At 33.2% G+C, this 22,945-nt stretch overlaps 1 protein-coding gene across 3 annotated transcripts in view; it reads right to left on the reverse strand.

The window, feature by feature from the left end:
- kcc (solute carrier family 12 member kcc) overlaps nt 1-22,945 on the reverse strand; it is a 334,416-nt gene that overhangs the window by 152,409 nt on the left and 159,062 nt on the right. The gene's annotated exons all lie outside the window — the stretch shown is intronic.

Raw genomic sequence — 22,945 nt, forward strand, 5'->3', positions numbered from 1 at the left:
GAAGATTTAATAATCTAACATAAGTATAGTCTTCGATTCCTAAATATTAATATTGTTCTGAAGCCATTTTCTTGTAGTGTCTTAACGAAATTTACTATTTTTGTTGAAAATAGTAAAGTGCATTTTTAGACCAGGGAAATACGGCAAAAATATATCCTGTTCGTGACGCTCAAAAAAAAAACCAGGGTACTGAAAGGTTTTTATAATACTTATACAAACATATTCAAATAAATGTGATAAAATGTACTTTTTGGCGTTTTTATTTTATTACTGAAAAACATAGGTTTTTATGGTTTATTAGCATAACCATCTTTTAGAGCATGCAAAAAGCTTCAAAATGACGATTTGCAAAAACCCTTATACTTATTTGTTGTTTAGATAATTGCAAAAAATTATCCAATGGCGCGGGATATAAACTAATGGGAATATTTTCCCAATGGAGCTGAGGTTTTCGCGTGATCTATTAGTACCTATTTTGTTATTTAGTAATTTCGAAACTTATTTATTTTTTTTAATTATTTTCCATTTTCTGTTAGCTAATTTTTTTTAGTTAAACTATCTGATTATTAAGTTCGTTATAGTCAAAAATAATACTTTGCCATGCCTAGAAATACCTTATATCAATTTTTAATTTTAAAAATAAAAATTGATAACACTAAAAAGTATTTGTACATAAAAATTAAAATTAAATAGTTTTTATATGTATTTATAATTGTTTTTATTTGAATTGCATTAACTATTTTTCTATTTTATTGGCATTTAATAGACCCTACATCCATGTACAGGGTGTTAACATTTGCAATTATGCAATAATGCTTAATTGCGACAAACATCACGGGCTGATTCCGCATGAAAAAGTATTTATTTATCTGTTGTGGTTGTTATATGCAAATGAAATTTGATGGGTTTTAGAGGGTAGTTATTGCGTATTTTTTGACATACAATTAAGAATTTTATATACACCATTGGCGCACATAGACCAATGGCCTCGATTTTTTTAATATAAAGAGAAAAATGATATGCCACTGCGATATTTCAAATTATTCTAAAAATTATTTTTGAATTTCTCGTTCCATTTCTGACAAAAAATCTCTTTTGCCTTTTTTGCATATGAGGCCCCGTTTTTATGCAAAAAAATAAAACATCTTAACGCACATTTTTTATTTCTTTAATACATTATCAAGAACAAGGTATCTAATACAATAAAATTGCCCTATATACTAACAAATAGAGCGAACTACTTTCGTGTGATGGCGTCATTTTCCGTTCGCAAGTACCACACCCAGATTTATGGTAAATTTTCTTTATGTTTTACTTTGCATTAAATGTCCATAAACAAGAATGCCATTTTTTTTTTCACCCGATATCGATTTGAAGAAAGACATACAGTTAGAAACATCGTAAATGTTAAAAATAGAGTCAGCAATGAACCAATATTTTTATTTTTTTTTTCATCTGAAACTCCATGAAAATAATTAAAGACATCTTTAAACTGGAATTCCTGCATCACTGCAAAATCAAAACATCTCAGACTCAAAAATATTATTGTCCAATCCACAAGATGCCAAAATTATGGCCAGGCCAAATTCAGCATAGTTAGCAAAATAACAGAGTCGGCAAAAAGCACAGTTATAAAAATTACCTCAGTGATCTTTGTTTTCTGACTAATCCATTCTATTCTTTTTCGATCTCTCTTTGTTATGTCTAGAATGCATCGCTTCATTGACCTTTAAATGACTTTGAGTTTCGCTATTATCTCTTTCTTTAGTATCCACGTTTTACAGCAGTATGTCATGACAGGTAGTATACACTGATCGAATGCTTTTTTCTTTATGTGGAGTGGCATCTTTGATTTGAATATAATTGCCTTCCTACCAAAAGATGCCCAAGCCAGTTTCATTTTTTTGTAGGTTTCAGGGAGTAATGAGCCAGATTTATGTATTAATCTTCCCAGGTACACATATTACTGTCTACTGTCTCAAGTGCAGTCTCAAGTGCTCGTTGTGGAAATCTTTTTTTGTTTTTGTCAAGTTCATTTTTAGGCCAACTTCACCGTTAGCTGCATTTCGGTCGCTTATAAGTTCTTGTAGTTCTGCAGGATTATTAGCAATCAGAACGATGTCGTCTACAAATCTTAGATGGCTGAGCTATTCTCCATCAATGAATAGGCCTTTGTTCTGCCAGTACATTGTGCTGAATATATTTTCTAGAGCTGCAGTGGAGAGCTTGGGTCATATTGCGTCTCCTTGTCAGACGCCTCTGGTAGTGGGAAACTCTGGAGTGTTTTCATAAATTTTTACCTTGGCTTTTGCTTGTCTGTATATATTTACTAACGTTTCTATGTAAGGTTTTATGTTACGTACAGCGTATTTAAGCAGTTTCACTGTTATGCCTTCTATATTAGCTGATATACAGCTTTTCATTTGCTTCTTCCCAATGATTAATGCTTTTCTTGTTTTCTTATAGTTTTTTTCTGTTTTCCATTGCATTTTCTACCAGTCTTTCATCGTATTTTCTTATGTCTCTCTTTATGTTTTTCCTTATTGTCTTACAAAGTTCTTTGTATTGTATTCTCTATATGTTGCTACTTACTTTCATTTTCGTTCTTCGTTTTAGCATTATGTCGCTTTTATTAGACAGTTTCCTATTTTTATTTTGTTGTTGCGGGTATCCGATTTCTTTGGCACTACCAAAGATGATCTCCATTAATCGCTGTCGATTTAGTCATGTAATTTTTTATCACGAAAGTAGGCACGAATTTATGGAAAGACCTGACCATATCTCAATGACAGAAAACTCAGAGGTGCATAAGATAAACAAAGAAGAACTGAAAAAAGAATTGAAACAAATGAAAAATGGAAAAACACCCGGGCCTGGAGACATTCCTATCGAGTTGGTGAAACATGGACCGGATGCTCTTTTGGAAAGCTTAGTGAATATTTTTAATAAATGCTTAATTGAAGGCCAAACGATTCCAGACGATTGGAATTTGGCCCACATTAGCCCCATTTATAAAAAGGGAGACAGAAAAGAATGCGGAAATTATAGAGGCATTAGCGTAACTAGCTCGCTGGGAAGGTTATATGGTCGTATATTGAAAAGAAGAATAGAAGAGGAGTATAAAGAAATTGAAGAACAAAGCGGCTTCAGAGCAGGAAGATCGTGCGTGGACAACACATTTACCCTTCAACAAGTAATTGAAAAACGAACAGCTCGAAACCTCCCTACGCATCTGGTATTTATAGATCTGGAGAAGGCTTATGATACAGTTCCTTTAAAACTCTTATTTAGTGTCTTGACGAAAACGGACCTTAGTAAAACATATCTAAAAGCAATACTGAACATCTATAAATGTCCTCAAAGCACTGTAAAAACAGGAAATACTTTCTCAAGGGTATTTACAGTAACGAAAGGCTTGAGACAAGGATGTTGTCTTTCCCCCACCCTATTCAAAATATATATCCAAGAAGCACTGCACCAGTGGAGACAAAAATGTGCGGGAATGGGGTTGAAGCTTAACAACCATTATCTGACAACGCTGTTCTTTGCAGATGATCAAGTACTAATTGCAAGCTGTGAAGAAGATGCAGATTATATGCTTAGAAAGCTCAAAGATGAATACGAAAAATGGGGGATGAGTATGAATATGTCTAAAACAGAATATATGCGAATAGGCAGTGAAGACGAAGACCCGGATTTGGAAATTAGACAAATGAAAAGGTGCTACGAATACAAATATTTGGGAAGTATTATCTGCAGTAAAGGAACAACGGAACGAGATATAGACTATAGAGTGCAACAAGGCAGGAAGAGTGTTCAAATTCTGAATTCGATACTTTGGTCCAACAAAGCTACTATGAAAACTAAAATGACTATCTACAAAGTAATTGTAGAGCCAATTCTTACATATGAAGCAGAATGTTGGCAAATGACAGCAAAAGGAAAGAAAAAAGTTGACACGGTTGAAATGGACTACCTAAGAAGAGCTTGCCGTATATCAAGAGTAGAACGTATACCTAATTCTGAAATTAGAAGAAAAACAGATAGAGTACATACAACTTCTGAAAGAATAGAAACTAGACAGTTAATATGGTATGGACACGTACAAAGGATGGACGACAACAGATGGCCAAAAAGAGCTATGGAATACAATCCAAGTAATAGAAGGAAACGAGGAAGACCAGCCAAGTCTTGGATACAAGGTGTTATGGAAACCATGAAAGACAGAGCCATTGATGAAGACACCTGGAGAGATAGAAAAAGATGGCGATCGAAATGCGGGAAGCGGCAGAAGCTGTAGGATCCCCGCTTATATATATATATATATATATATATATATATATATATATAATTTTTTATCAATAATTGTCTTTTGACATTGATCTGAGATTGTTAATATTTATACCGGTTACTGTTGGTTTTATGATTAATTCTATTCTTTCTAGTTTTAGATCTAGAAAAATCTTTGCTCTGATCAGTCTATGGTCACTGCCTGTTTGAAATTTATTTATTACACTAACATCTTTTATTGTAGAAATCTTGTTGGTTACAATGTCAATTTCATGTCATAGAATAGTGGTTCCATTTGATGCTACCCAAAAGGCCGATAACCCTCCATTATCATAGTCAACTACATTTTGTATATATATATATATATATATATATATATATATATATATATATATATATATATATATATATGTTTGTTTTGAGGTTTCCGCGGGAGCTATATGTGCTGTCACTATTTTTCCGGGTTTGACTCCGCGTTGTAACATGCTGGTTTTCTTGAAAACCATTGTTTTGGCGACGTTTCGGCAAGGTCTCACTTGCCATTCTCAAGCCTGGTGGAACTACTTCTCGTCGTTACTCGATCAGTACTAATCGAGTAACGACGAGAAGTAGTTCCACCAGGCTTGAGAATGGCAAGTGAGACCTTGCCGAAACGTCGCCAAAACAATGGTTTTCAAGAAAACCAGCATTTTACAACGCGGAGTCAAACCCGGAAAAATAGTGACAGCATATATATATATATATATATATATATATATATATATATATATATATATATATATATATATATATATTTACTGCAATAAGATATGAATCAGAAATATATAAACCTTTGTTTCATTTCTATTACTAGGTGGAATGCTTGTATTAATATTGACCTTCCTCTCTAAACCTCAAGCGGAACTAAAGTGATCATGTATGCGACCAAGAATAAAAAATGTGAATAATACACTTTGTAAAGATAAACCCTTTCGAACTACATTATCGTAACCTTTCCAATAATAAAATTAAGCGAACGTTTATTTTGAATTTGTTGACTGAGTATTATTATGAATCCAATTTTTTGCAGAATTATAGTTTTCTTCTCAAAAACATTTTACTGGGATACATTACAAATTGTGGAATAAATTCTGTATTTGAGCTTTCGATTTCCGCATTAGATGCTGTTTCCAAAATACAATTAGATAAATACTAGATTTTTCCGAGAGACTTTTCGGGAAAACATACATTAGAGTATAAGAATTTTGAAAATTGTTCTCAATTATTACTTGCCCGCCTTCATTCAATTTTATAACATACCAGAAAAAATGTGTTTGATCCGTTGCTTGACAAGGATCAATATTACATCACCTGTATTCTGACATAGTTTATACGTTTAATAAAATTATCCATAATACAGATCTTGATCAGATTTTTATATCTGTTGGTTTATACTTTCAGAGGAGTGTCTAAAACTTCCTTCTGTTTTAAGCATTTGTTATAGTTTGTTTTTCTAGATTCTAGACTAGCATGATCTAGATCATGATCATCCGGTACATTTTGCTAGATAACAAACGAGGCTCTGGCGTCCGAGTGATTGCCGGTATAAGCAATCCCCCACTTACTGACCAACAGCACAGGGTGGAAGAGTCGGTAAGTGGAAGGGCACCTTCTTGTCCTAGAAATGGAAATTTGTTTCTAAAGGCAAACGAACCAGACATGGTCAACGGCGGGGAGATGCATAAGGCAACGGGAAACCAATGCATTAAAGGCTCATAGAGCATCCCTAGTTAATCATCATAACTAACAATACAACCAAACACTCTACTGATCATAAAATTCGGAAAACAAGATCCGACAGAGGAGGAAACTCACAAGACTGCAAGGCCTCCCCGGTCGTCAACATGCGAAAACCTTGCAAAGTAGCGACTTGGAATGTTAGAAGTCTACATCAAGTTGGAAAAGTTCATAATGCCGTTAAACAAATAGAAAGGTTAAATATAGATATTTTAGAAATCAGCGATGTCTAATAGGCCGACTCAGGAAAGATAAAAATCAACAATAAAAGAATATATTATTCAGGAAGTCAAGACGGTTCACACAGATATGGTGTCGGGATAATATTAAACAAAAACAATGATGAAGCTGTAATAAATTTTAATCCATACTTCAACAGAATTATACTCTTACAATTAAACTAGAACAAACCCAAAATAAACATCCTACAAGTTTATGCTCCAACTGGGGGCAAACCAGAGAGCGATATTGAAACTTTCTAAGAAGACCCAGACAACATTTTAAAATCCATTAAAACGCAAGATGTAACAATTATAATGGGAGACTTTAAAGTCAAGGTTGGGGAAGAAAAAGTAGAAGAATGTACAGGAGGATATGATCTGGGCAACAGAAACGAAAGAGGTGACAGGCTTATCAAATTTTGCCAAAACAATAATTTTGTTATAGCTAATACATTATTCAAAATGCCAAAGAGAAGACTATATACCTGGAAGTCATCAGCAGATCAAGAAGAGAGAATTGTAAGAAACCAAATAGACTGTGTATTAGTTAGACAAAGATACAGGACGCAATTATATCCGTAAAAACCTATTAAAGTGCTGACATAGGATCAGAACACAACCCAGCAGTGACCAAAATTAGGCTCAAAATGAAAGTAATAAAACGAAGAACAACAAATGCAAAAATCGATATAAGTAAATTAAGAAACCCACACATAAGGCAACGCCTGGCAAATGAAATCAATAACGGATTAATTAATGTTAAAGAACAAATTTTACAAAATACTGAGGCGGATAAAAAATGGTTATTAATAAAGACAGAAATAGATTAAAGTCAAAAAGAAATTCTAATACCAACCAGATATAAAAAGAAGCAATGGATGACGGAAGAAATTTTAGATTTAATGGAAGAAAGATCAAAGTCCAGACCAAATCCATATAGAAACCTTAAAATACATAAATGATGAAACCTTAGACAATATAGTAGACTTATTTAACTCAGTATACAAAACAGGACACATACCAAAACAATGGTTACTCTCCACGTTTTGTGCTATCCCTAAAAATACAAACGCTAAATATTGCAGTGAATACAGAACAATATCACTAATAAGTCACAATCTCAAATTATTCCTGAAAATAATACATGGTCGTGTAAATAAAAAACTGAAAGAAGGAATAGATGATAGTCAGTTTGGGTTCAGAAACGGACTAGGAACCAGAGAAGCGTTATTTGCTTTTAATGTGTTAGCTCAAAGATTCATGGATATGAATATTGATGTGCATGTTTGTTACGTTGATTTTAAAAAAGCATTTGACAAAGTAAGATGACACTGTGATTATAGCAAGCTCTGCTGAACAACTTCAATTACTGCTAAACAAAACAAACAGTTCCTGTGAAAAATATGGACTAAAAATGAATATAAAAAATGTAACAATAAAACACTGAAAACTTTGTTTTCAAACTTCCACAAAATTTATTTTAAATTCTTATCACTACAGCTATTTCGGCTGATTGCCTTTCTCAAGTGATCTGTTTTTGGTATGGGTTTACACTTTATAGTCTCTAATGAAATAGGTTGAAGAGGGGAGAACTGTTTGTCTCAAGCTGGTCATTCAGAATTATATCTGTGTTTTTTAATTTGTTGATTTCCATAGATTCTAATAAAGATCTTTGTTAGAATCTATGGAAATCAACAAACTAAAAAAAACAGATATAATTCTGAATGACCAGCTTGAGACAAACAGTTCTCCCCTCCTCAACCTATTTCATTAGAGACTATAAAGTGTAAACCCATACCAAAAACAGATCACTTGAGAAAGGCAATCAGCCGAAACAGCTGTAGTGATAAGAATTTAAAATAAATTTTGTGGAAGTTTGAAAACAAAGTTTTCAGTGTTTTATTGTTACACAAAATGAATTTCCATCAAGTAACGGTCGAATCCATCAATTATCGAATATAAAAAAGACCAAATACATGATAATAACAAAGAAAACAAATATACCAACAAACATACATTTGGGAAATGTACCGATAGAAAGGGTTGATAAATACAAATATCTAGGAACCTGAATTTCAGACAATAATGATCAAACACTCATCAGACTCATGCAAAGCATACACACAGCAAGTCAAGAATATGGTTTAGAACTCAATACAACCAAAACTAAATGCATGCTCATCAGCAGAACACAACAACCTCCGATGCAATTGACATTAAACAACCGAAAAATAGAACAAGTGGAGACATACACATACCTTGGAACCACAGTCAACACAAAATGGGACCAGTCAACAGAAATAAGATCACGAATTGAAAAAGCGCGAAACGCGTTCAACAATATGAAAAAGTGGTTCACAAGCAAAATCTCAATGGAACTAAAATTAAGACTGGTCAAGTGTTATGTCTTCCCGGTCTTGTTCTATGGGGCAGAGGCATGGACCACAACGGAAGCCACCCTGAAGAAACTAGAATCCTTTGAGCTGTGGATATATCGCCGTATTCTTCGGATATCCTGGACAGACCACCTCACTAACGTGGAAGTAATGCAGAGAATAGACAAAAGCAAAGAAATAATCTTCACCGTAAAGAAACGGAAGCTTGAGTACTTCGGACATGTCATGAGGCATACTAAGTACCGGCTGCTACAGTTAATAATCCAAGGAAGAATCGACAGTAGGAGGGGACCGGGAAGAAGACGACACTCATAGATGCATAACCTGCGACAATGGTTCGGACTAACATCGACCGAACTGTTCAGAGGTGCCGTAAATAGTGCCGTAACAAGTCAAAATAGCCTTGTTAATAGCCAACGTCCGAAACGGATAGGGCAAAGGAAGAAGAAGAAGAATGATCAAACAACCGGAATAAGAGCCAGGATAGAAATAGCAAGAAATGCGTTTGTAAAAATGAAAACAATTCTCTGCAACAAAGACCTTAGATTAGAACTGAGAGTAAGTGCACTGAGATGCTACGTGTTTTCGATACTGCAATATGGACTTGAAAGCGAGACATTAAAGCAAGAACACGTAAAGAAGTTACAGTCCTTTGAAATGTGGTGTTACAGGAGAATGCTTAGAATAGCATGGACACAGAAGAAAACTAACACGAAATAATAAACACAATAAAAATAAGAAAGTTACAATATCTGGGACACGTAATGAGTGGACAGCGATATGAACTGCTAAGGCTGATAATACAGGGAAAGATAAGAGGAGGAAGGAGTATAGGAAGAAGGAGAGTGTCATGGTTGAAGAATTTAAGGGACTGGTTTAAATGCCATTCTATAGAACTCTTCAGAGCAGCAGTAGATAGAGTAAAGATAGTGATGATGATATCCAACCTCCGATCGGGACACGGCACTTAAAGAAAAAGAAGACTACCTAGAGTCTGCTTCGTAGTATCTTTTATATTTTCGCAACTATTTGTTATCTTTTTGAATTTATTTCAACTCAGATGATTTTTCAATTGATTTCTTCGTTTCGAATGTACAGTATGGTGGCGGCTCGGTAATGGTGTGGGGTGAGATTAATTTGGAGGCTCATACGGAGTTAGTTAGAATTAAACGCGTTCGGCTTACATCACACAGGTACATTACAGACATTTTAGAAGAGCATTTCGTGCCATTTTCACCATTTATTGGAGATAATTTCATGCTTATGTAAGATAATACCAGGCCACACATTACAAGAATTGTGCAGCAATATCGTCAGAAGGTTGGGATTTCTGCAATGGTATGGCCTGCGAGAAGTCCCGTCCTCAACCCAATAGAACATGTTTGGTACAGCGTTGCGGACGACTACGACAACTACTTAAAGCACAAAACACATTAAATCAACTGTTTTTGCGATTACTTTGGGATCAAATTGATCAAGATAAAATAACAACGTTAATTCTCAGTATGTGAGATCGTTGTCAAACAGTAATAAATGCTAGATGAAGCAATACTCGCTACTAGTTTAATTTTCTTGAACTTATCTAACCATATTATTATTTTTTAAAAAAAATTTCAATTCCGTCTTTTATTTACGATGTTAAGTAGTTTTATTGCAATACATTTTTCGTAAAAAAAGAGTTTTTTATTTTAGATGTTCTAAAAGCAACCTTAGAACAAAAGAGCAAACAAAAATTTTTTCATTACGACCGAAATTATAATTTTAAAATTATGCGTTAATTTTGCCGCGCAGTATATATTAGATTTCTCTTATTCGCTTTTGATGGTTGACAAGTTCGTCCTTTTCATTATCACATGTTGTAGCAATATTCGGAGTTGTCTTTTTCAAGATCGTGACCTATAAACTCAAAAACTCAATGTAATGTTACAAAAAAACTGTCCATGAAAGCCTACACCGGATGATACTCGTTATCGGTATTTCTGTAAGGAATCACAAAAATAAATTGGTATAGTTATTTACGTAACGACGTTATTTCAAGTCTACTCCCTTGTAATTTTATTCACTACGGCAACGCTGCACGCTGCTCAGATCCCTAATAGAGTTCCTTTTCTTATCACCGGATAATAACCTTGGATAATAGCCTTGTTTATATTTTGTTTAGATTTTCTTTCGCTTACACTTCATTGATTGCATGTTATCAATATATTTACTTTTTTTACTGGTAGTTACACTGTACTTCTTTCTTTGCATTTAAATTTCACTACTCTCGTTAAGAGAAGGGAAAGACAGAAGATGCGATGTCTCTTTCGGGTAAAACAAACACAATTCAATTACCAAATTTCTTGGAAATGAGATTTTTATGTGCTTCCTCTTGACGGATGTAGCCGAGTTCTTCCCGGCACGGCAGTCGTTATTATTTTCTCCTTAGATTTTTTCATAGCCGAGCTGCTCCTGCGGTCGTTCGTAGATTACCGATGGGAGGTATCGTATCTTAATCGTTTGGAAGAAAAAGAGATTCACAAAATACAAATTATTTGGTGAATTAAAGTAGGATATTGATTTAACGAAATTAACTTATTAAGCTTGAAAAGTATCAAAATCTCCAAAAATCTTAGTCTAGCACGTAGATTTTTTGTTAAAGATTTTAAACTAATGGATTAGTCCAGTCGTCAAAGATTTAATCTCTCAAAAAGGGGACGAATAAGATAAATTTTGCTGAGAATGTCAATTTTGATATCAAAATCTCTAAAAGTTACAATGGATAGTGACAATAACGAATATGATAGAGAAAATAGCCAAAAAAGACGGTTGGGTGAAAGAGGAAAAAATCTAAAGGAAAATAAAATGGATCTAGCACTAGCAATGAAAGAAAAACTGACTGAGAATGTAACAAATTTAACTACAGATGTCCAAGAAAGAAAAGATGAACAGAAGCAGTATAAACAGGAGCTTAAAGAAATAAGAGAAGAAAACATGTAAGAAAGGAGAAAAGGAACTGAAATAAAAAATTGATGAAATGAAAGAGGGAAGAATAAAATCGGAAAATAAAAGAGAAGAAATATGGAGTTCTAAGCAACAGAGTAGTAAAATTAGAAAACGAAAGAGTTATTAACAATCTGGTAATAACTGACTTTTATCTAGATTAGGAAGGTAAAAAGTTACTAAAAGATGAGGAGACCAAATTCCTTCAATATAAACTAAAATTGGAGGGCAAAAGTAAAGAAATAAATAAGACCAGAAAAGGGCATTATAGAAATGGAAAACTTTGAATAAATATTAAATCCTCAAAAACAAATATAGTTTGAACGAAATGCAATATCAACAAATATATATCGACGGTGAAGTGAATTAGAGTGATAGGTAAATCCAGATGAAAATTAAACAAGAAGCAAAAATTTTTAGATTCGCAGGTAAACTAGCAAAGCTGGCATGCAGGAAACTGATAGAAGACGGGACAGTATGGTATAAGTGAAGTCAGAAAGATAATAAACTTGGAAATATATAGGAACAAATAACGTGGAAAGGTGGAGGACAAAATAGCGATGAAAAAGGACCAAAAAACTAACAAAAACATAAATAGAACTCAGAAAACGGCAACGAATTTAGCAAAGAATAAGGACAAGGTTAATTTTGATGATGACAGCAAGGAAAAAACAACAAAAGATAACATAACGTCCAAAGAACAGGGAACAAAAAAGAAAAAATACAAAGGAAGCAAAAAAATATAGTTCTGAAACTATTTTCTTGTGGCTTTTTAAAGTAATTACTATTTAAATGGGAATAAGCCACAATTAAAAGTTAAATTACGTTTATTGACGTTTCAATTTCCACTTCGGAAATCGTTCTCAAAATACAAACATTAGTAAATTAAAAAAATTTTTGTTTTTCTGTTATTTAGTGAAAAATTCTTCTAATAATTTAATTTTATCTGACTCATTTATATTGAAAATTCAGACATACATTATACATTTTAAAGTAGACGACTTTAAAATGATATTGCCAATATTGTTGAGTTACGCTCCTGGGACGACTTTACTTATAAGATAGTTCATTCGATTACATGAAATCAATTTTAACTTGAGAATATCCATCAGAAAAGGTCATAGCATGTAATTCGTCTTTAAAAAGACAAATACATGCCATGATGACAGTAAAATTCTCCTGTTAGTGATTCCATAGTAAGTTATGGGGGAAAAACCAGGAAAAAAACCTCATAATATCATGTCGGGATAGTATTATTGAAACGTCAATAAACGTAATTTAACCTTTAATTGTGGCTTATTTCCATTTAAATAGTAATTACAAAAAAATATAGTAAAATTAGCAGCATGGAATATTAAGACCATTTTTATTTATTGTCTTCAAATAATTGCTTTATTCCCAAATTCTTACGATTTTTTTGTACATATGTGATTAAATAGATCAATTAATATTTGAATGTATCTATATAAAACGACAAGTCCCACTGTTTGTCCGATATGGTAACAGCGCCACCTAAGAAAGAAATCTGAACTATCAACATCTGACATTTCAATCATATTTTGTTCTTGTAACGATAGGTTTAATTAATAATATTAATAATATCAATTACATATTAGTATAATTAAGTATATTGGTTACTGTAATTTTAAGATAAGAAGCAAAATAATTTAAAGCTTTATGTTATTTTAGATTTAAACTCCCAGCGCCACCTAGGAAAGAAATTATGAACTACCAACTGACATGTCAAACTATTGAGTCAATCGTATTTTGTTCTTGAAAGAATACGTTTAATTAAAATTACTATAGTAATAATAGTACGAAAGTACTATTCGCAATAGTACTATTGCGAAAGTAATACGATTATTACTTTCGCAAAATTGTCAAAATAATTTAAAGATTTATGTTAGTTTATATTGATTTGGTTTACATGTAATGTAAAGGTTTTATATGTGGGTTTTTATACGTAGATCGATTTCGTAAGACGAGTTCATGCAAAAGTTGAGCGATTCTATGAAAGTGACTTATTTGTGAATAAAATTAAATAAAATTAAGTTAAATCTGACTGAATCTGCAGTATACAAAATCAAATACCGAATAAAACGTGGTTCCAGTCATACAATTAATCAAGAAAATATATTACAACTGTAACACGTCTTAGATTTGGCCACGCCTGTTATTGCACACATCTACATAAAATTCATGATCTCAAAAGTGATCTTTGTCAAAATTGTGGCAAAAAAAGTGATTTAGATCATATTTTTTTCGAGTGCCAAAAATATGAGGATGAAACAGATGAATTTATTCAACAATAGTACCAAAATAGTCTTGTAGTGTCAACTATCAAAAAAATATATGTATATGCAAAATTGTGGTGAGCAACTTGGACAATCCATAGCAAAGCAGCTGTCGGATTGAGTAGATAGCTGCTCAAGAGTTTGCTGTGGATCTCTGAGAACCTGATCATCTTGTTTGTATGTAAATATAGATAAAAAGGAGTAAAGTAATCATTTGTATACTACCATATATGCTCGTAGTATACAAATAATGGCATACGCTGATGATATCGTCATAATTGGAAGAACCCAAAATGTAGCAGTGGAGGCTTTCACACGTATCAAAAATGCCGCAGAAAACATCGGACTTCTGCTTAACATCCAGAAAACTAAATATATGCCGGCCATATCAAGAATTCACAACAAAATAACTTAGAGGTGCAACACGAAACGATAGAAATGGTAGAAGAATTCTGCTACTTAGGATCACTGGTAGACTACAAAAATAACACATCCAACGAGATAAAAAAAAGAATATGCGTGGCTAACCGCTGTTATTTTGGCCTGGGCCCTCAACTAAGAGCGAGAAGTATGTCAATAGCAACAAAGTGCAAACTTTATAAAACAATAATACGCCCAATGCTCACATACGGATCGGAAACATGGGCAATGACGACCCAAGATGAAGAGTTACTGCGAGTCTTTGAAAGAAAAGTATTGAGGACGGAGGCGGAGTATTGAGGCGGAGTAAACGAACCGGACCTGTGGAGAAGGCGATATATCTTTGAACTCTATAGACTTTTTGGTGATGCAGATATTGTGAAGACCATCGAAATAAACCGCCTAAGGTGGGTGGGCCACGTTATGCGGATGGATGAGAGTGATCCCACTAAAATAACTATGCTAAACAGGCCGGTCGGAAGAAGAAGAAGGGGGCGACCTAAACTCAGATATCTGGACGATGTACAGGAAGATCTGAGGGAGATTGGAGTGAGGGGCTGGAGAAGACAGACACTCGATAAGGAAGGATGGAAGAATGTTTTGAAGCAGGCCAAGGCTCACGAAGGGCTGTAGCGACAACTGATGATGATTAAAATCATTATTTCAATCAAATTTTGTTTTTGAAACGATACGGTTGATTTATTGCTAATTCAGGTTGATTTATTGCTAATTCATTCTACAAAATGACGTTTCAAATATCCTTACTCGGAAATTTTACTACTTTATCAGTAATTAATTTTTTCGTAAAACTGCTAAAATATAACTATAATTATTGTAAGGTAAGATTTTTATTAAGCAAAATTTCTTTTGGGCGTTTTGTGGTAGAGGTAGAATAGTTAGTCGGTTTCGTAACGTAGATACATCATTGGAAAGGAGAAAGGGTAACAAATCTGTTGAGATAGAAAAAACAAATAAGATGTCTACTAAACGAGCACTACACAGTATCTTTATTATTAATGTCCGTATAGTTACATACGAGATACCGTAGGGCACTATGGATAAAAACAGTATTTACTTCGTTGGAAGTACGAGAAACTGAATTCACTACGAATTTTGACTAGGATGAACGGCTTGTGGAATGCAATTTTAGATTCCCTTGCCGAGTAATTCATCCAGCTGTTTGTTTCGCAAATTTTAGGAAACACAGTGGTTAAGATTTGAATTCGGTTTCGCTAAGTAGAAATCGTTTGATTTCTCTTTTTGTTTTTATTTATTATAAATAAACAAACGATCCAATCTTAACGTAAGGTATAGGAAATGAAAGGGGAGGAGTTAACGAATATATTAAGATAGAAAAAACAGCATCTTCGTAAGTAATCAATAGACTTCGGCAAATATGCATATTGCATATTTTGTATATTGTGCATATTTTATGCAAATATTTCATATTTTGGCATATTTGTATAAAAGTTTGCATAAAGTGCATAAAAGTTCAGATTTTTATACTGTATTTGAAAATTTTTAAACATACCAATTTATTTCAATTCTTGTATAAAATTTTGTAGTCATTTTAATCAAGAAATGATCTAAGTACGTAATCTCTACAGGTACAAAACATTTACAATTTCAAAGAAGATCAATTTAAGTAGCCCTCAACATTCTTAGAAAGTCTCGGTCACTGAGGCATTCAGTTATTGGATAATCGCTAAGGGTTCGCTCATTTGCATTTTATGATCTAATCCCCAAATCTATCTACAATTTATTGTATCTTAACAGCAGGTAAACGGCTAATAGTTTTGTTCCTAATTTAGGGATTTTCCAAAATCTCCCAGTTTATTGAATTAGGTACCTAAACATTTCTAATTTGATGCTCAGATTTGTAAATCATTTTTGTTTTGATATTCAAAACGTAAACACTCGTTGTGCGTAACAAAAAGGAAGATTGTGATTTTATAATGCCTAAAACAACCAGTGCTTCAACTTGGATTAAACCTTATAAAGAGCTGTCTATGGATATGGGAAAAACCTACTGTTCAGTCTGTGGCAAAATTGTAAGTATCTAATATTTTCTATTAAATATCTAATATTTCATACATACAGAGTGTTTCCAAATGACACTTACAACGTTTGACTGTAGATACTTCTCGAAAAATTGAACAAAACGATATAGTTAATGAGGGGTCAAACTTATTTACTTTTCGAGATACAGGATGTTAAAATTTAAAAAAATTAAATTCTTTTAGTTAATAACAACAATAACTTTAAAACCAATAAACGTATTTACTTGAAATTTAGTACTCGTAGGTTGTTTTTAAATGAAAAATAGCTTCCTTTAGTGAGAAAAAATTGTCCATGGTACAATACAATGGTGTGTATTTAGAAAAATTTTTCACCTTTACTTTTTTTTATGAAGTCAGCTATTCTAAAACACAATTATTTTTATTGTAATTGAATTAACAAAAAAAAAACTTTTGTTGAATTTTAAAATAAGTTATATGATGTACTAATGGTTAGTAACAAAAACTAATTTGTGGATTAATACTGCATTTAAAACACTTAGCGAGTGTTTTTTTTTCCAAACCAGTTATTTGATTAACCAAAAACACCTTGTATATTTTTATATTTTAAAGGTTGGGTTAAAATAAAGGTTTTTATTTTTATTTATAGATAGTATGTGAGAAGAAATTTCAGATAGACCAACATGTGAGAACTGCTTCACACATTGCAAAAAAAGGAAAAATAGGAGGAAAACATCAAACTTCAATGGCTAAATGTTTCCAATCTACTTCAAAAAAATTAGATGAGCAAGAAAATTTTAATGAAGACTTGTGTCGCGCATTAGTGTTTTGAAACATACCGCTTTCAAAATTAGCAAATGTAAATTTTAGTTCGTTTCTAAAAAAATATTGCAAACTTAATGTTCCAAGTGATCGGTCTCTAAGAAGAAATAATGTGAACGGGCTATACTCGTCGGTGTTAATTAATATTAAGGAAGAAATTGCAGATAATTATTTTTACATATCTGTCGACGAAACCACTGATTCCTCAGGAAAGTATATTGCTCATTTATTGATTGGTGTTCTTAAAGAAGATACCTTACCAAAATCTCATCTTATTTCATGCCAGCAACTTGAGAAAACAAATGCTTTAACAATTTCGCGTTTTATACAAGAAACATTAACAACTTTTTTTCTTCCGACAACTATTCCTTCTAATAAATTACTGCTTATTTTATCGGATGCTGCTCCTTATATGGTGAAAGCAGGACAAAATTTAAAAATATTTTTCCCAGATTTAATACATGTTACTTGTGTAGCGCATGGATTAAACAGAGTTGCAGAGGAAATACGAAAAAAGTTTCCTCTTGTAAATACCATGATATCCAGTGTCAAAAAAGTATTTCTTAAATCTCCTATAAGAATTCAACTTTATAAAGAAATGCTACCTAACATTCCTCTTCCACCACAACCTATTTTAACGCGATGGGGAACATGGTTAGAAGCAGCTAATTTTTATGCAGATCATTTTGTTAAAATAAAGAACATAATTGATACGTTAACAGATGAAAGTTCCCAATCTCTTTTGGATTCTAAACAAACTTTTCAGAGTAACTTGCTTCAACAAGAACTTTCATTTATAAAATCAAATTTTAGTTTTGTTCAAAAAACAATTACTCAGTTAGAATCACCAAAACTGTCATTGTTCGAAAGTACAGCATTAATAAAAGAATTTACGTCATGTTGTCATTACGTTAGAGGTAATATTGGAAAAGATATTTTAAAAAAATTTGAAGCTACTATGGAAAAAAATAAAGGTTACCATATTCTTTCTGAAGTAGTCAGTGTTCTAGCTGGAAATATTTCGGAAACAATTAATTTAGAACCAAATGTTTTGGTTAGTTTGAAAAATGCTCCCGTTACATCAGTTGATGTTGAACGAAGTTTTTCCATATATAAATATATGTACTCAGACAGAAGCCACAAGTTTTTGTTAGAAAATTTTGAACACCACTTGGTCATTTATTGTTACCATAATTCTAAATAAGTTTATTTATACTTAAAAATGATGTAGAAGTCTAGTAATCAATATACAGCGACATACGAGATATCATATGACATTGTGGATGATAATAGACAGAATATAAGGTAAATTTGCTTTAATGACCCGAAGAAGACCTCTGACTGAGTACGAAATAAATAAGCAAATATGCAAACTAATATTTGGTCTACATACAAGAAGTTTATTATTTTAAAAATTTAATGAGTGACTGTAGATGGAAATTGGTTGGAACTCCCGTCGCATGCGACGGGCAAACTCACTAAAATATACAAACGTCAATTTCTCAATAAGACACATATCGACTTTCAAATTCCCTATTTTATTTATTGAATTATCTGGTTGAAACTGTTAATTACATATCGAATTTTGAATTAAACCCTTAAACCTTTAGTTTTAGTAGTAGAATCACTTATATTAACAGTTTGAAATAGTTAAGGAAAATCGCATGGGTTTTACGTGAAATATATTACTTTAAGTAGAGATAAACAGAGGCACACAAGCACACAACCCGGACAGTAAATCCCCACGACTATTTTACTCTCATCGTGTGCTAATTGCTTCAATTTAAACAAACCCATTTACAAAGGGCTGTTAGTAGAGTAGTGTAGCTTTAATTCCTGTTAGTTAAGACAGAATTGATTAACTAGTTTCGGGAACGACCAGCACAACCTTTAAACATTTATATTAACTTCAGTTTATAAGCATCGCTTTAATAGGCACTGTAAATAAATAAAATTATCAATTAGTTTTTATTGTTGCCGCCCTGGATTCGTATAGGTAACGGGTAAAATATTCAAACAATGTGAAACTCACAGTGCATATTGCAAAGCAGAAGTTGTGAGTACAGATTATATTAAAAATAGCAATTATGATTTTTATACCTTATTTGCCTAAGTTTTAACAATGCAGCTATAACAGCTAATTAGTAGTTTACGTCTAAGTAGGCTACATCGGCACATGTTTGCCAACTTCAAAAAATCGTCTAGTACCGAGTTACTAAATATCACATTGGTCAGATAAATCGATTCGACCCTCTTGCGAAAGCCATAATATCTGTCTACCAAAGAGAAACAGTTCTTTCTCCATTAGAGATCCTTAAATGTGAACAAACGAAGAGAATCTAAAGGAAAAAATGACAAGGACGGAGAATACAAAAGATTAAATAGAATAATTCGAAATAAAATAACCGAAGCAAAAGAGAAATGGCTGGAAACAAAATGCGTGGAAATAGAAGAACTACAACAAAGGCACGATTTTTTTAATTTACATAAAAAGGTAAAAGAGTGTACATCGACTACCAAGAGAACGACTTTTCACACCATGCTGAACACGGATGGCAAACTGCTAGATTCAACGGAAGACAAACTGAAAGAATGGGAAAACTATATTAAAATTCTTTTTCACGACATACGAGAAGAACCAAGATTGGAAAATAACAACGAAGGGCCAACAATTCTGAAATCTGAAATCATAAATGCAATTAATCATCTTAAAACAAATAAAAGCCCAGGTCCAGACGGAATATACCCAGAAACGTTAAAATTAATCAGCGAAGAAAATAAATTAATATTTAAATGGGAATAAGCCACAATTAAAGGTTAAAATACATTTATTGACGTTTCAATTTCCACTTCGGAAATCATTCTCAAAATACAAACATTAGTAAATTGTTTATTTTAAAACAATTTACTAATGTTTGTATTTTGAGAACGATTTCCGAAGTGGAAATTGAAACGTCAATAAATGTATTTTAACCTTTAATTGTGGCTTATTCCCATTTAAATATTAATTAATTTAAAATGCCACAAGAAAATAGCTTCAGAAGAATAGCGAAGAAAATATCGAAATATTTGTCCTTTTATTCAATCGCATTTATGATACAGGTAAAATACCCCAAGATTGGCTGGAGTCAATATTCATCCCACTACCAAAAAAGCCAAACCCACAACACTGCAATAAGTTCCGTCTGATAAGCCTTATGAGTCATGCAGTAAAAGTCCTACTAAAAATCGTACATAATCGTATCTAAGAAAGTGCGAAACAATCATCGGAGATGATCAGTTTGGATTCAGAGCCGGCATGGGAACGAGAGAAGCCCTGTTCAGTTTACTAGTTCTCGCCCAAAAATGCTACGACCAACAGAAAGATTGTTCTGAAGCTATTTTCTTGTGGCATTTTAAATTAATTACTATTTAACTGGGAATAAGCCACAATTAAAGGTTAAAATACGTTTATTGACGTTTCAATTTCCACTTCGGAAATCGTTCTCAAAAATACAAACATTAGTCAATCACTAATGTTTGTATTTTGAGAACGATTTCCGAAGTGGAAATTGAAACGTCAATAAACGTATTTTAACCTTTAATTGTGGCTTATTCCCAGTTAAATAGTAATCAACAGAAAGATATATTTATATGCTTTATAGACTTCGAAAAAGCATTTGATAGAGTAAGACACGACCTACTATTAGAACGTTTGCAAGAAGTCGGTTTAGATGGAAAAGACATCAAATTCTTAAAAAACTTGTACTGGAACCAAAACGCCAGAGTTAGGATCGAAGGTTCCACATCCGCAGAAGTAGAAATTAGGAGGGGAGTTAGACAAGGGTGTGTTCTGTCGCCTCTGCTGTTTAATCTTTACTCCGAGTTTCTATTTAAAGAAGCATTGGTGGATTCCAAGGATGGAGTCAAGGTGAATGGCGTAAATATCAACAGTATCAGATACGCCGATAATACAGTGTTAATTGCGGATTCCTACGTAGGTCTACAACGACTCATCGACAAGACCAACTCGACCTGTGAGCAATTTGGTATAAAAATAAACATTAAAAAAACCAAAGTGATGTCAATCCGAAAAAACCAAAACGTACCTCAACCTTGCACAATAAATGGGCACATTTTAGAACAGGTCAATAGATTTAAGTACCTGGGATGTTGGATCGATAGCAGCCTAAATCCTGATCTAGAAATAAGATCGAGAATAGAACAGGCCAGAAAATCTTTCGAAAAAATAAAAAAACTGCTTTGTGATTCTCGAATAAAACTCGAAATTCGACTACGTTTATCAAAATGCTACGTCTGGTCGACTCTTCTATATGCAGTTGAAACGTGGACCCTAAAAACATCAACCGTAAATAAATTGGAGGCCATTGAAATGTGGATCTACCGGAGAATGCTCAAAATTTCATGGACATCGCATACCTCAAACGAAGAAGTGCTGCATAGAATAGGCAAGGAAAGAGAACTTTTTAACACAGTAAAAGTTAGAAAAACATCATACCTAGGCCACATACTGAGAAATATTAAGTACCAATATGCCCAACTTATAGTGAAAGGAAAAATCGAAGGAAAGAGCGGCCTAGGAAGGAAAAGACTATCGTGGCTCAGAAACATCCGACAATGGACAGGGCTAAATTTTGAACAGCTAATAAGAACAGCTGAAGATAGAGAAGATTTTAAAATTGTAGTAGCCAACCCCCATTGAGGAGAGGGCACTTTAAGAAGAAGAAATGTGAACATCCTAAAAACGTTATTCTACAAGCAAGTGAAAAGCCAAAACTTCTTGTTACATACAGTACCTGGCCAAATTATTAGGCCAAGCAAGAAAAAATGTACTATATGAAGTTAGTTCTCTCATGATTATAAATATATTTAAACAAAAAGACTGTAATGTTCTTTTTTGTGAATATTAACTCTTAGTTAATTTTTAATGTACTAAAAAACTTTTATTTATTAAAAAAGTAAAATTTTTACAAAGTAGAGATAAATTTAATATTTTGTATGTCCTCCTTTGGCTACTAAAAGAACTTAAACAGATCGAGTAATTCTCTCGATACAGGCTTGAATAGTTTCCTGAAGGTGAGGATTATGATTCCACTCATATATGAGAGTTTCAAGTAACTGCCTTTTGTTAGTAATGTTTTTTTTTTTTCGCAATCTCCCTTTTCAGTAGTTCCCACCCATTCTCAATAGCGTTCATATCAGGCAAGATGCTTGGCCAGTCAAGAACTTTAGTTTTTTTTTTGTTTTAAATAAGTTGAAATACTCTTAGCCTTGTGGCAAGGAGCACCATCGTGCATAAATATAGATTCCTCTTCTCCAGGAAACCATTCCTGCAGCTATGGCAAAAGTCTCGTCTCGAGTACTTTCCGGTACTGGTCTTGTCTCATCGTGTTTTTCACCACGTAGAGACGGCCTGTACCTTTGCCGGATACCAAACCATGAGTGATGGTGGGTGTTTGATGGTGGGCACAATGCAGTCGGGCTTGTATTTTTCGTTGGGACGTCAAAACAACACAAACATACCTTTTTCCAGTCTTTCACTGCCCAGTTTTTGTATTTTCATGCCCATTCGAAACGTTTCTTTATCATAGCCGGAGTAAGCCCTGGCTTTCGAGCTAGTCTCCTAGCTACCAGTTTGTTTTCGACAAGTCTCCGACGAACTGTTCTTTCTGAAATACAAATTCCTTCATCTTTTATCTCCTGGGTAAGCATTCGCAGTGGTTTCT

The sequence above is a fragment of the Diabrotica undecimpunctata genome, chromosome 10 (assembly GCF_040954645.1).
Source record: "Diabrotica undecimpunctata isolate CICGRU chromosome 10, icDiaUnde3, whole genome shotgun sequence".
Taxonomy (NCBI): Eukaryota; Metazoa; Arthropoda; class Insecta; order Coleoptera; family Chrysomelidae; genus Diabrotica; species Diabrotica undecimpunctata.